We start from the raw sequence: 13,363 nt of genomic DNA, 5'->3' as shown, positions 1-13,363 counted from the left end.
AGACACACAAGCCATTGCAACCAACCCAAAAATCCTCAACATCAAATGGCCGCATGTGTGCTAAAACTCTGCGCATGCAAGCAATGGATGGCGGCTAAAGGCAACTTATTTGCATCCCCAACAAATTGAGATGTCGCCCAATCCAGGAGCCTGTGGGGACGCCATGTTCAAAAGAAGGAATTTAGCCCTGGATATACAATGGACCTTGTGATCAAGGAGTTAGGGCGCACAATAGATGATGTGTAGCTGTGTGGGTCCAGCCACGGTGGTTGTCGGGGCACAAAGAACTGATGAGTGGGACCCGTCGAGGGTTAGGGTTCCATGATTTGGGTGGGAAGGATGCTAGAGATGGAAAGGTGACATTAGGATTGGTATTATTGTAAGGCTCTCAAAAGGAGAAAATCTCCGAACCCTTTTGGCTAGCTTTCGAAAATACAAAATTCATCCTAACAAGGAAGAAGATCTTGGCCACACATTTTGATGCAAAAAGTCGGGATCTCGTTGGAGGAGGAGGGTTTGGTTGAGACTTTCCAAGTAAGATTTGATTCAACATATGGTATTATAGTTGGAAGTGGTTGACCATTTTCTCTGAGAGAGATGGGCATTGAGGATGGAAAGAGTCGTCGAATGTGTGATGTTGAGAAGAGATAGTGTTCAAGTTTGGTGGGTGCGCGTGCAGCACAAATGTGGGATTGTGCTCATAATGGAGATTGCCATATATAAGATTATTCCTGACGCATACCCTCTGAATCATTCCATGCCCTTAAAACTCCAAAACTTGATTCTAAACTCACCATTTTGCATCATTGCCTTCCATTCTTTCCTTTACACAACTAGCTGTAGCTATCCATCTATTTTCCCACTCCCTTGTGTTGACATGGATATCCCCTGGCTCGCTCATGTCGATCATGGACCCTTTGTGCTTATCTCCTAGCTACTTGTTTTAGGGGGTAGCTTCCTTCCTTCGGTAGAGTTCATTAATTTGTGATGTATTATTATAGTTTTTTTATTATTATTATTAACATGGGTGTCCGGATTAGGTTACATGCACCTTAACTAATCTCACGGGTCTTAAAGTTAACGATTATGTAAGTCTCCAGTGGCCCTAAAATTTATGATACTCGAATTGGTGACCTCTAGAAAGCAAATTTAGAATTTAACTAATTGAATTACACCCATCAATATTATAAATCTTGTATGCAGAGTGTAGAAGATCTCATACATGGGAAAATAATAAGAATAATACCCTTTTGATATTGTAATCTAAATTGATGCCAAATTTCACTTTTCAAGACTATTTGGATAAGAAAATGACCCGTTCCAAATCCATGTTTCTCTTCCTTTAAAAATAAGCCACAATGTGATGAAAACGTACAACATTCACTAATATGATGAAAACAACATTCACGAACATGGCCATTTCAAATTTCTTGTGAGAACTATTATTACATCCTCAGTGACACATCCTAACTAAACATAATCTTTGCAACTTTTTCATGGGTCTTCTTTCCTAAATTCTTTTTATTATTATTATAAGCTGTAGATTGTATTAAAACGAAAAAAAAAAACCCTAATTTCTTTTTCTTCTTATTGTAATCACGATATTGATCGCTAAACTAAACGTTTTTAATGAATTAGTCCCAAATACAAGGTTAGAGATTTTTTCATTAGTGAATTTAGTAAAAAAAAAAAATCATAAAAGTAGCATTAATCTAATCAGAAGGCTAGCCTTTTCCATCATAGTTTGTATTTGAATGAAAACCAACGATATAAACTTTAGGATACATGGGCTATGATTAGCAATGAATTGAAAAGGCTTTCAATTTCACCTTGCACTCTTAGAATGGTTTTGATTGAGCCTCTTTATTATCTTTTTGTTTGATTAAGTCCTTGTATAGTAAACAACACCACAATTTAGTACTTTTATTCATGTTTATGTTAGTCAATAAAATTAGTTCGTTGAAAATTGACATGTGTCTATGTATAATAAAAAAATAAAAAAAATCTTAAATAAATAATAAAATGTAATGTTTTTCCTTTATTTTTAATTTTCTAAGCATTAATGGTTGCTGATTTTTTGGCAATGTAAGAGGTGGTTTCTTATGGAGTTTGATATAAAACATTTCATAAAGAGAAAATTGAATATCTACTAAGGGCATTGAATAAAATTGGCAAATATAAATATCTTGATCTCAAATAAAATTTTGAATGATATAGTTTTGTTTGTCTTTTAGTTTTTTTTATTTTCATTCTTTCACAAATAAAAATATCAAACGCCATTTTATTTCATTTTATTTAAAATTATGTTTACCATGAACAAAAACATGCCAATAATTTATGTTAGATCCTCAGAGTAAGCTACCGTGCTAGTCGGGTAATTGTTAAAAAAAAAATGTAAAATGTTATTAACATGTTTTTTAACATAAAAACCAATAATGAATTAAAAATCTAATACATTTTAGATGACATCTTTTTTAAATATTGAGAAGGTGACATATATTCTATTTAAAAAAAAAAACACATATTAAAACAGAGACATATCGGATCAACCTAAACCAACCCTGATTAACTTGCAAAGTGATTAAAAAAGCAGCTCGAGTCAATTTAAGTAAACTTACTAAACTTGTGAAATGAGTCGTGAGAATGAGATTACCACATAGAAAATAAATGTAAAATATTACAAAACTTAGCTCTAAATCAACTCATTGTTGAAGGACATGATCAGAAAAGAAAAGGTTCTTAAAAAAAAGAAAAAAAAATCTTAGTAATCTCGAGTTAACCTAAAAAACTAGCAACTATAGTTATGACACTTGAACAACTTAATAGAAAGAAAATAAAAAAAAAATCATGAAGAACAATTCCCAACCAATTAAAATAGTAACCTGAGTCATGAGGATGAAATTATCCCATAGAAAACACATTTAAAAAAATTATGAAGCTCAACTTTAAACCAACACATTTTTGAAGGATAAAATAGAAAAAAAATACTAATAAAAAAAGATAAAAGAACAATAGTCAACCCAGGTTAATTTGGTAAACCTGCAATTTGAGTGATGAGATTGGAATAACTTAAGAGATAATAAATAAAAAAATCACGAAGTCTAATTCCAAACCAACTAAATGTTGAAGGTTAAAATTGAAAAGAAAAATAATTTTAAAAAAAAATGAAAAAAACAACCCAAGTCAACTTAGGTTACTCTCTAGACCTTTGACTCTAGTTTGAGATTACGATAACCTTATAGAAAGCAAATTTAAAAAAATTAAGAAGCTCAATTCCCAAATCAACCCAATATTGTAGAGAAAAACTTAAAAGAATTCCAATTATAAAACAAATATTTTTTTTGTCCTTTCTTAATTTTTTTGTTTAAATCTCATCATTTAAAGGTTGAAGATTGGGTTTTATTGATTTTTTTTTTTACCTTCTTTTATATGGGTTTATCTCGTATTATAACATGGTCTATAGGTTTGTTGGTTTAGACTGAGTTTACTTGAGATTGTTTTTAAGTCAACCTGGAATAACATTTCAAACCCTTGACTCAGGTCATTAGACCATAATTACTCCATAGATGATAAACAAAAATAAATTATGAATCAAAATTCTTAATCAACCCAATGATAAGGGATAAAAATTAAAAAATATATCAATTAAAAAATAGATAGAAGACAAAATAAATAGCAATCAAATTTTTAAGAATCAAATGACAAGACTTCTTACTATTTTATAGAGAATGACACAAAAACCGAAGAGAGGTGAGAGAAAAGAGAGAGGAGAAGAAAAAAAAGAAAATATGTTATTATGAGACAATTATAATTATATATAAAAAATAAAAATAAATTATGAATGCTACTTTCTAATCAACTCAATGTTAAATGATAAAATTAAGAAAAATATTAAATTAAAAAATAAAGTAACCTTAGTCAACTCTAGTTAATGTGTCAAACCAGCCACTAGGGTCATGATATTGGGATAACCCCATTGAAAAAAATAAAATAAAAATTACAAAGATCAACCTGTATTAGATCTAATATTGAAGGTTGAAATTGAAAAAAAAAACTAAATTCATGAGATCAATTATAACCTAATAGGAAAAAAAATAAAAAGTACAAAGTACAATTTCAAAGAAAAAAACTAATATTGAATAATAAAATTAAAAAAAAAACTAAAACAAAGATTGGCTTGTTAAAAGTTGAAATGGAAACAAAACATCAATTAAAGAAAAAATCCAAAATAAACGTCCGAGTAAACCTAAATTAACCTACCAAAACCTGTGACCTGAGGAAACCCCGTCCAAAATAGTAAACTAGTGTTATTTAAGGAAATAATTAATTGAAAAATGATAATAAGGAGGAAAACATTACTATGAATGGTATTAAAAATCCCTCATAAATTTATTTAGATCTGATATGAAACGAAATAGTAAATTGGTACGTAGAACAATATCCTAGTTATAAATCAAGTAAAAATTTCTAATTGGGTAAAATAATTATTTTAAATGAAGGGTTTGTGAAAATTGGAGGTAAAAATATTTAGAAAAAAAATATAAGGGAACTTTGAATAAATCAATGTGTGAGTTTTCATGCGAAAAATACTGATGGTTAGTGCAAGTCATGTGTTAATTGCAAAATTTTAACTAAAAATAGTAGATATAATCTAAGAAAAAATATTATTTTCAAAGGAAAATTCTCTAAATGGTTTTATTTAGTCCCTTATTAAAAATAAAATGATACTTGAGTGGAAAAGTTCTGAAACCAAGGGCTTTATGAAATTTACTATAGTTAAATGACTTGAGGGCATTTTTGTCATTAAAAAACCGACAATTTAGAGGCGAAAAGGGTTAGGTATTTTTTATTTTTCCCTTTTTTTTTCCTTCTATTTTTCTCCTTTCAAATCTAGGTGTTTATGGTATGGAAGTTGAATTATTGATTCTTATTCAATATACTAAATTAAATGGGGAGAATTAGAGAGGGAAAAAAGGAGGGTTGAGAGTTTTGGGTTTTTGAGAAGGAAAGTAAGGAAAAATTGAAGAGGAAAAAGGGGGCTTGAAATTTTCATGCTGGAATTTAAATTGACCAAATTCATGTTTCATAAGATTTGTTGTGTTAAATGTTAATTGGATGATGTATCATTTATGTTGGGTTAATTATATGATAAAAAAAAATGAATTTGGTCAATTCGTGAAGAATGAAAAAAACCCCTAAATTTCTCAATTTTAGGGTTCATAAAATTATTTAGATATGGGGTGTCTTGTGTTTAAAAAAATTATGAAAAGGGTATGGTGTAGGTAATAACTAGAGTAAAAACATAGAAAAAACTAAAAGTACTTCATGAAGGAATTTATTTATTAAGTCTGACCATAAGGAAATTATCAGGGAAGATGGAAAACTTGGTTAAAATTGTTGGTATTGTGTATTTAATATATGAGGAGGCATGGGTAATTCAGGTGTTTAATATATATTTAGGAAAGATTTTGGTGGGATATGTGGATTTCATGTTGTATATGTATTTGAGGGAAGTTAAGGATTTGAAGTTGGATGATTATGTGGTATTAAAAGTTTATGTTGTAATAAGGAAGCCTTAGAAGTTGTAAATGAAGTAGACATATTGCTTAATTGGATGATTGGCATGTTGTTGTATATGGTTGGAAAGTATAGGAATGAGGTTTGGAAACTTTGATGTTGATTTATAGATTTAAGTTGATTATGACTCTTTTAAATGAGTTAAAATTAATGTGTGATTGTGTTATTGTTGAATTGAATTAGGATGGATGAGAATGTTCAAATACTAAGTTTATAAGAGTTTAAATTAATACCGACCACGTGTTTGATAAAATATAGACATGTAATTCATCGATAGAAAATTGATGATTTGTACATTTAAATTTATTGACAAAAACAATTAATCATTTAGACATTTAAATAATGTGTGTACATTAAAATAAACTACAAAAATAAGTAACAAACATTTAGATGTTAAATTTTATAGTAAAGACATGGGAAGAAATAAATGAGTGAGTGGTGGATTGAAATTATGAAAAACAGAAAATTCTATATTGAAACTCTAAATTAATAAGGTAAATATTAATTGTTGAATTGTGATGTATAAAATATAAAATTTGAAATATTAGGATATATGAAGAATCTAGTGTTAAATATTTATTAATGATATGAACAATAATTTTTATTGTTTATGGAGTTGTAAAAGAGGATCCAAAGTGGAATTGGACTTCTCAAGAGCTTATGTAGCATGAGCTCAAGGTAAGAGATTGCACTCCCATGCTCTTTTTAACATTTAAAATGCTTTTGTTGTTATAATTAGAATGAATATTTAATTTTGTTGCATACAATTAAAAAAATATGTGTTGTGTAATTAACTGCAAATGTAATAATATTTTACATGTGATTCATAATAAACTACAATGAAAATAATCATTATATAATTGAAATAAGTCATAATGGTGGTAATTGGTAGATAATTGCAATAAATTGCAATGGTGGTAATTAATAAGCAATTATAATCAACCACAACTACGACATCCAATATATAATCAAAATTGACCGCAATGACAGTAACCATTTTGTAAATAGAAATTGACCATAATGATGGTAATTATTTCATAAATATAAATTAACCACGATGACAAAAATAATTGGATATAAATTGTAATCATCCACTACGGTGGACCTCACAACACAATATTTATGAGGTGACCAAATGAGTGGGGGGGCTAACGATAAGATATTTATGAGCCGACCTCATGAGTGGGGGATACTAATCAGATATTTATGAGTAAGCCACATGAGTGTAGGCCATTGATTAGATGTTTATGAGTTTGTCATATGAGCGGGGCTACTGATCAAGTATATATTTATTCGACTGCATGAGTGAGAGCTATGGTCTGGAAAGTATTTATGTCAGTCGCAGGAACGAAGAGTAGTGTTAAAATAAAATGTGGTGTAAATATTGCTATCGGGAAAAAAATAAATGATAGGTGAGATACATATAAAGAGTATGAGGAATAATATATGAAATCTAAATTAACAATAATGTTGGAATTAATGTGTGAAATTTTAGATCAGTCACAACGACAAGTCTAGTATTTTAAATGTTAATCCAGACACAAAGGTTATTAGGCCTGAAGTATGAGTTACAAATTTATAATAGAATTAGTGATTATGAACAATTAAGAGGATGAGTTTGAATATGAAAATGGATTAATTGAATCCAATAAGTTGATTAAAGCATTAACCAAAGTTATAGACGAATGGATAAATAAAAAAAAAAGTATGGATAAGTTATAATTATTATGTAAATGAGCATAATAAATATTGAGGCTGGAAAAAAATTATGAACTAGTGTAAACTAGGAAATTCTCAACTGAAAATAATTATAAATTAAAAGGAATAAAATTGTTGTCATTTGGGATGAATATCCCAAGTAAACTAACTTTAATTTTAGATAAGAAAAACTAATAAAATGGTACGCAAATTTAAATTTTGATATAAAATTATTTATTGTCCAGTTTTACAATATTAAATATAATTTTCAATTCAACTGTTGGACTAGGCTAAATTTATAAGAGAAATCTCATGGTATGTTATTGTATTATGAGATATATTATTAATCCATATAATATATATATATATAGATGATTAGTATAGGATAAAATATTTATATTATCTACAGGGCAAGAAAATATAGTATGCGTATATTGTCAATGGGGCAAAATGAGATATTATTGACTATGGAGCAAGAAATTAATGATAAATGAAAGCATGCATAAGGGGAAAGGAAAAAAATAATATGGGAAGGAATATGTTTTCGTGGCAGAAATTTATCATGTGAAAGTTAAATAAACTACAACGACAAAGTTTAATATGAAAAATAGGAATAAATTACAATGATGATACTTAAATTAAATGGACCACAACGATGAATTATAATATGTGAAAATTAAATTGACCACGATGGCAAAATATAATATATAAAATTTGATTTAGTTGCAATGGCAAGCTTAGAATGAAAAACATATAGATTATTAAAGAAAGGGCCAAATGAATATTTTTTAGTGAATAATGTATGGATAAGCATAAATGGCCGAACAAATAATTATGAATTAATAATATATAGATACGCCATAAACTCACCAAATGAATATGTATGGATGAATAATATATGGATGGGCAATAAACAGGCCAAATAAATATTTAGGAATGGATGATATTGAAAAATAAATATATAGACCATAAATGGGAATAATAAATTATTGAATATGAAAATATATAGATGCGACATGAAATGGTATAATGAATAATTGAGAATGAAGATTTACACAAATTATCCATGAATGATATGAGTAATAAAGAAGAACAAAAAATAATATAGAAGAGCTTGAATTGAGATGTTACATGTGGATGAATTAAAATGTAAATGATGATTTAACGGATGTGGTTGAATTTAAAAAGCAAGTGATGATTGTAATGGAAATCATGGTATCAGTAAGAAATCTGACAAAAGAAGACCTATGTTACATTATTCCTAGAGTAAATGAAGTGTTAAATTGAAAAGAATATTTTTATGCTGAAAATCTTATTTTACTTTTCTATGTGTTCCACATATGTTTTCTTGTGTGTCCAAGGTATCTTGAGATCATATTCATATTTTCAAAGATTATTTTATTTCAAGAAAAGGTTTGCGGGATTAGTTAATATTGTAGAATAAATTATTATCTTATATTCTAGTATTATATTTTTTTTATTGTGTCCTTTAGTAAAATTGCACAACTTATATTAGAAGAGATTGACATAATCTTCCTAGTGTTATTATACACTCTTAAGTAATAGGGATTGATACGATCTCCATAGAGAATTAGCCCCAAACTCACAAAGAATAGGATTGACTCAATCTTCATATTACGATTACACAACTTATCTTGAAAGGGATTGACATGGTCTTTCCAGGGTAACAACCCACAACCTTCCAAGATCAATCTCCCTAGTGTAATTGCACAAATTATCTTGGAAGAGCACAACTCAATCTCCTTAATGTGATTACATAACTTACCTTGGAAGGATTCAATATGGAATTTTTAGTGTGATTGCACACTCCCCAAAGATTGGATTAATAAGACCTCAACAACTCTTAATAATTTTACGTTATCTCTACAGTGCAATAACATGATCTTCATATGATCCTAGAGGCATCTTAATGCTTTGTTGGGAATATAAAGATACACTTGCAACCCATATCTCTTTTTGGTTCCAGGCAAAGGCCAAATCCTACTAAGGTTAAGTAAAATTCAAAGCTCGATTCCTGCTAAAACTTGATAAATATTTTTCTAAGTATAGGTGTTGGATTTATAAAAAAACATTTGACAATTTCTTAATGGGCTTATGGACCTTACACAATTTTTTTTACTATTGTTTAGGGAATTGCCTCAATATTTTTCTAAGTATAGGTGTTGGATCCATATAAAATTTCAACATTTCCTAAAGGTCCGAGATCATTTTTTACTATGGACATTAGATCTATATAGACTGCACAAGTCAATGTAGAAATGAAAAGTAAAATTCAAATTTATAATGAAAAATATTACATAAATAAACCCCACAAGACTAAAGTTCTTTACATAAGAGGAGATGGGGAGTTGAGGCTTAGATATCTAGCCCATGCTCATTAGCTAGATATTCCCCATGTTGGGTAGCAACAACCCTAAGTGGGAACACATCTGCAAAACGAGGCACAAGATCGAATGAAAGGCAACACTGAAGTCCATATGCATTCCCCTTGATTGATTGAAGAAATACATGTTGGACATGACAAAAAAAGATGGTGTCCCTAACCATCTCATACAAAGTTGCAAACTCTCCAAAAATTTCATGGAACTCCCCTAAAGAGTTCTTTAAAGCCTTCAGTTATACCAAACAACTCTAGGTTTCTTCCTTAGCAGTGAGAAACTCGGCCTTCAGATCGTCTTGGGTGGTCTTCACCTCAAGGGTCTCTTGTTTTAGGACACCCACTTGGTTGTAAGTGGTTTGAAAGAGTTGATCAGTGGAGCCTTATTGAAGAACAATGTCTTGTATTTGTTCATTCATCGATGAATAAGCCACCTTAAGGATTTTTTGTTCAGCCTCCACAAAAATTTTATCCTTCTTTATTCATTAGAAAGGATCCTAGTTTGCCCTATGTTTGGCAATGTCCTCCCCTTATGTGGTTTTTCTTAGGCATCTAATGCCTCTTGGAGTGAGTGCACGTCATGAAAAAACAAGTGTTAGGAATAATGGTCATAAAACCAAACTAAAAAGGAAACGAGAAAGTTTCTTACATTAAAGGACATTTGTCCAGACTCTCATAAGACATTATCAAGATGTTTGATGAAATTATAAGAATCTTTTCTAGCAGTCTCACCAACTCATGGCAAGTCTTTCTAAGACTTGACCTTTCACCGATAATAGGCTCTATGAGGTATTTTTCTTTATCAGTCAAGGTAAGGAAACTAAAAAGATTTTAATTAAGAGTGATGTTGATAAAAGTATCCTCAAATTCAACTTTCTTAGGAACAGCCTGGGTAAAAGGCCCAACTGCTGCAACCTATGTAGATAAAGTTGTAAGTCAAGGTAAAAGGAATGCCACCATAAGAGCCTCTATATTCGAGGATGGAACATTGATCTTCACAAGGGTGAAGACCCTTTTACTTTTAAAATAGACAGTAGAGCCCGCAATCGCTTTAGGGGTGGTTAGATTTGTTTGATCCTCAACTAAAGAAGTACGACTACCCCTAATTTCAGTTTCTATGGGAGTTCTTGTTCCTTCCATTGTGTCCTTAGGGATAGGGAGTTCATTTACAATGATAAGGTTATCTTCTATCTCTTCTCTAGTCTTACCTCCATTTAAGTTAAGAGATGGATAACCTTTCTATAAACTTTTCTCTATAGACCTTGATGTAGTTTTTCCTTATCTTTCAGCTATAAATCTTGTACAAAAATAGAGTCAGCAATGAACTTAGGTGTAATAAAAAAAAAAAAAAGTTGTATACTTTGCAACAAGGCCTGGTAGTCCCCTTTACCCATCCTATTCACTTCATACTTAGTTAAGATCATTGTCAATACAATACATATTTTCTCCTCATTCGAACTCAAACAAGTTCTACTATTAACATCAGGGGGAGGTACCCTCCAATAGTAGGAACAATCCCACATCTGTTGCATCCCATCCATAAAGGTAATTGGCTTATTATACCTTAATATTAGTCATCTACCCCTTTATTTTATTTTTTACATAAGCAGGTTTTCCCTGCAACGTTCCTTTCATAGCTTATACGGGTCTGTTAACGAAAGTAAAAAAACTAACGCATGTTGTTGCCACCATTAGTATTAGCGACCAGATGACAATTGGTCCTAAAGATATTAATTGTAGGCTCAATTATGACAAGCTTAAAAAACTTATCAAATATGGATAAGATTATCCAAACTTATTGAAGATGAATAAAATTATTCACCTGTTAGGGTGCTATGGCTTGGACTTAACTGATAGTATCTAAACACTTCCCTCACACATCCTTGGAGAGGAAAGATGTACCTAAATGTATGCATCCATAGCCCAAGGTTGGTTGATTGATACATTTATGAGTTGTGTACTCTTATGCATGCTGATCGTTAACAAACTTTATGTCTTTCATCCCTTGAGTGCTAGGGGCATCATCATCATAGGCCTAAGATAGCCTTTCTCTCACATGAAGTTTTCTAATAGCATCATAGAAAGAACTTCTCTTATTGGGAGAACTACTCTCCCCCTATTAGAGGTGAATACTGAGATTCCACTCCCTCTAATTCTGGACCCAGTCTGATGGACATTTTTCCCTTGCTTTATACTCTAGTCTCAAGTTTAAATTTGAACTCGTTATCAAAGGTAATAACGTTCTTGTTTCTATCCATAGATTTAACTCTTTTTAGAAGTTTGTCCTATTTCTATTCTAACTAAAGAAAAAAAAAAGCTTTTGGAGGAAAATACCTATAATGATAGTTTATTCCTAGATTAAAACAAAACTAGTTTAGGGTGTTTCAAAAAAACTGCTTTTCAGAAATTACAAAAATTAAAAGTAAAATAAAAAAATAGAAGCAAGAATAATTAAGGTTATAAAGGAAACAACTTTTCACCCTCACTGTTGGATGAATAATCTTTAATATCATCTTAGTTATCTAGCAGTCTATTCAATTGTTGTATTGAATGTACACTGCTTTTTTTGTTTCCTAAGGGACACCTTTGTTTAATGAAAATAAGCCACCGGGTCATCTTATTCAAATTAAAACGAGATACATGACCAAAATAAAATCCCAGCAGTTTTGCAAAGACAAAAAATCTCACGCGAAAAAGGTAAAAAGTCTCTCATTAATAGCATAAACAACTAAGGTAAAGAGACTTCAGTTAAAACTAATAACCTTTCAAAATATTTACATCTTAAATATGCAAGGACTTGGGGGGCTACTGATGGATCAACATATTTTATACATGTTATTTTTGTCTAAAATCCATGTTTAAAAAAGACCAAAGATATAGTGATGACTCAACATCCCTAGGCTCAATTACACTCTGAGCCCAAGTACATGTAGGTCTAACAGGTTGCCAGATCCGACATCCCAAGGCTCGGCATCTTGTCAACCCTAGATGAATGTAAAACTAATGATCTTTTTAGGCCCTTTATTAGGCCATAAGACTTTGCATTTTTTTTCTTTTTTTTTTATCGTGAACCTTAACATAAAATGTTAAGGTCAAAGGTACTCATCTCTTTATACCTCTAGGTATTTAAAAGTCTTTAAAAAGACATATTACTTATCTCTTATTAATTATGTGTAAAGGATATTTATCTCTTTTTAATGTTGTCAAGGCAACATAACACTCCAACTCCTCATCTCCACAAAAGAATAAGATTCATGAGATATAAAGACTCTATGAATACTTTAAAGAAAAAAGGTTTGCAATTTCCATTCATGACAACTCTATGTTTAGAGTTTCTCTCTAAAATATCATGATGTATTTTTCTAAAAAAAAACTACACATTTAAGCATTAGAGAGTCCCTAAATCAACCGAAAGAGACCTTTTTCAGGTACCAGTCATTAGCCACCTTGCCCTATCAGGCACCAGGTATTGGTTACCAGCCACTTTGGCTAGGAAGAGTATAACAAAGTGCTTGAATCAAAAGATTAATCGATTATCCAACACATAAGCATTGCTTCTAAGCTATTTGAGTTTTTTAGGACATCATCACAAACTTTGTTTTGTTGTGCACAATTATTATATTTTCCATAAAATATTAATGATTTTTTGGGCACGTCTATTGCTTCTTTTTTTCCTTTTTTTTTTTTAAA

This window comes from Populus alba, chromosome 8, assembly GCF_005239225.2.
Source record: "Populus alba chromosome 8, ASM523922v2, whole genome shotgun sequence".
Classification (NCBI taxonomy): Eukaryota; Viridiplantae; Streptophyta; class Magnoliopsida; order Malpighiales; family Salicaceae; genus Populus; species Populus alba.
Note: the sequence above shows the minus strand (reverse complement) of the source record.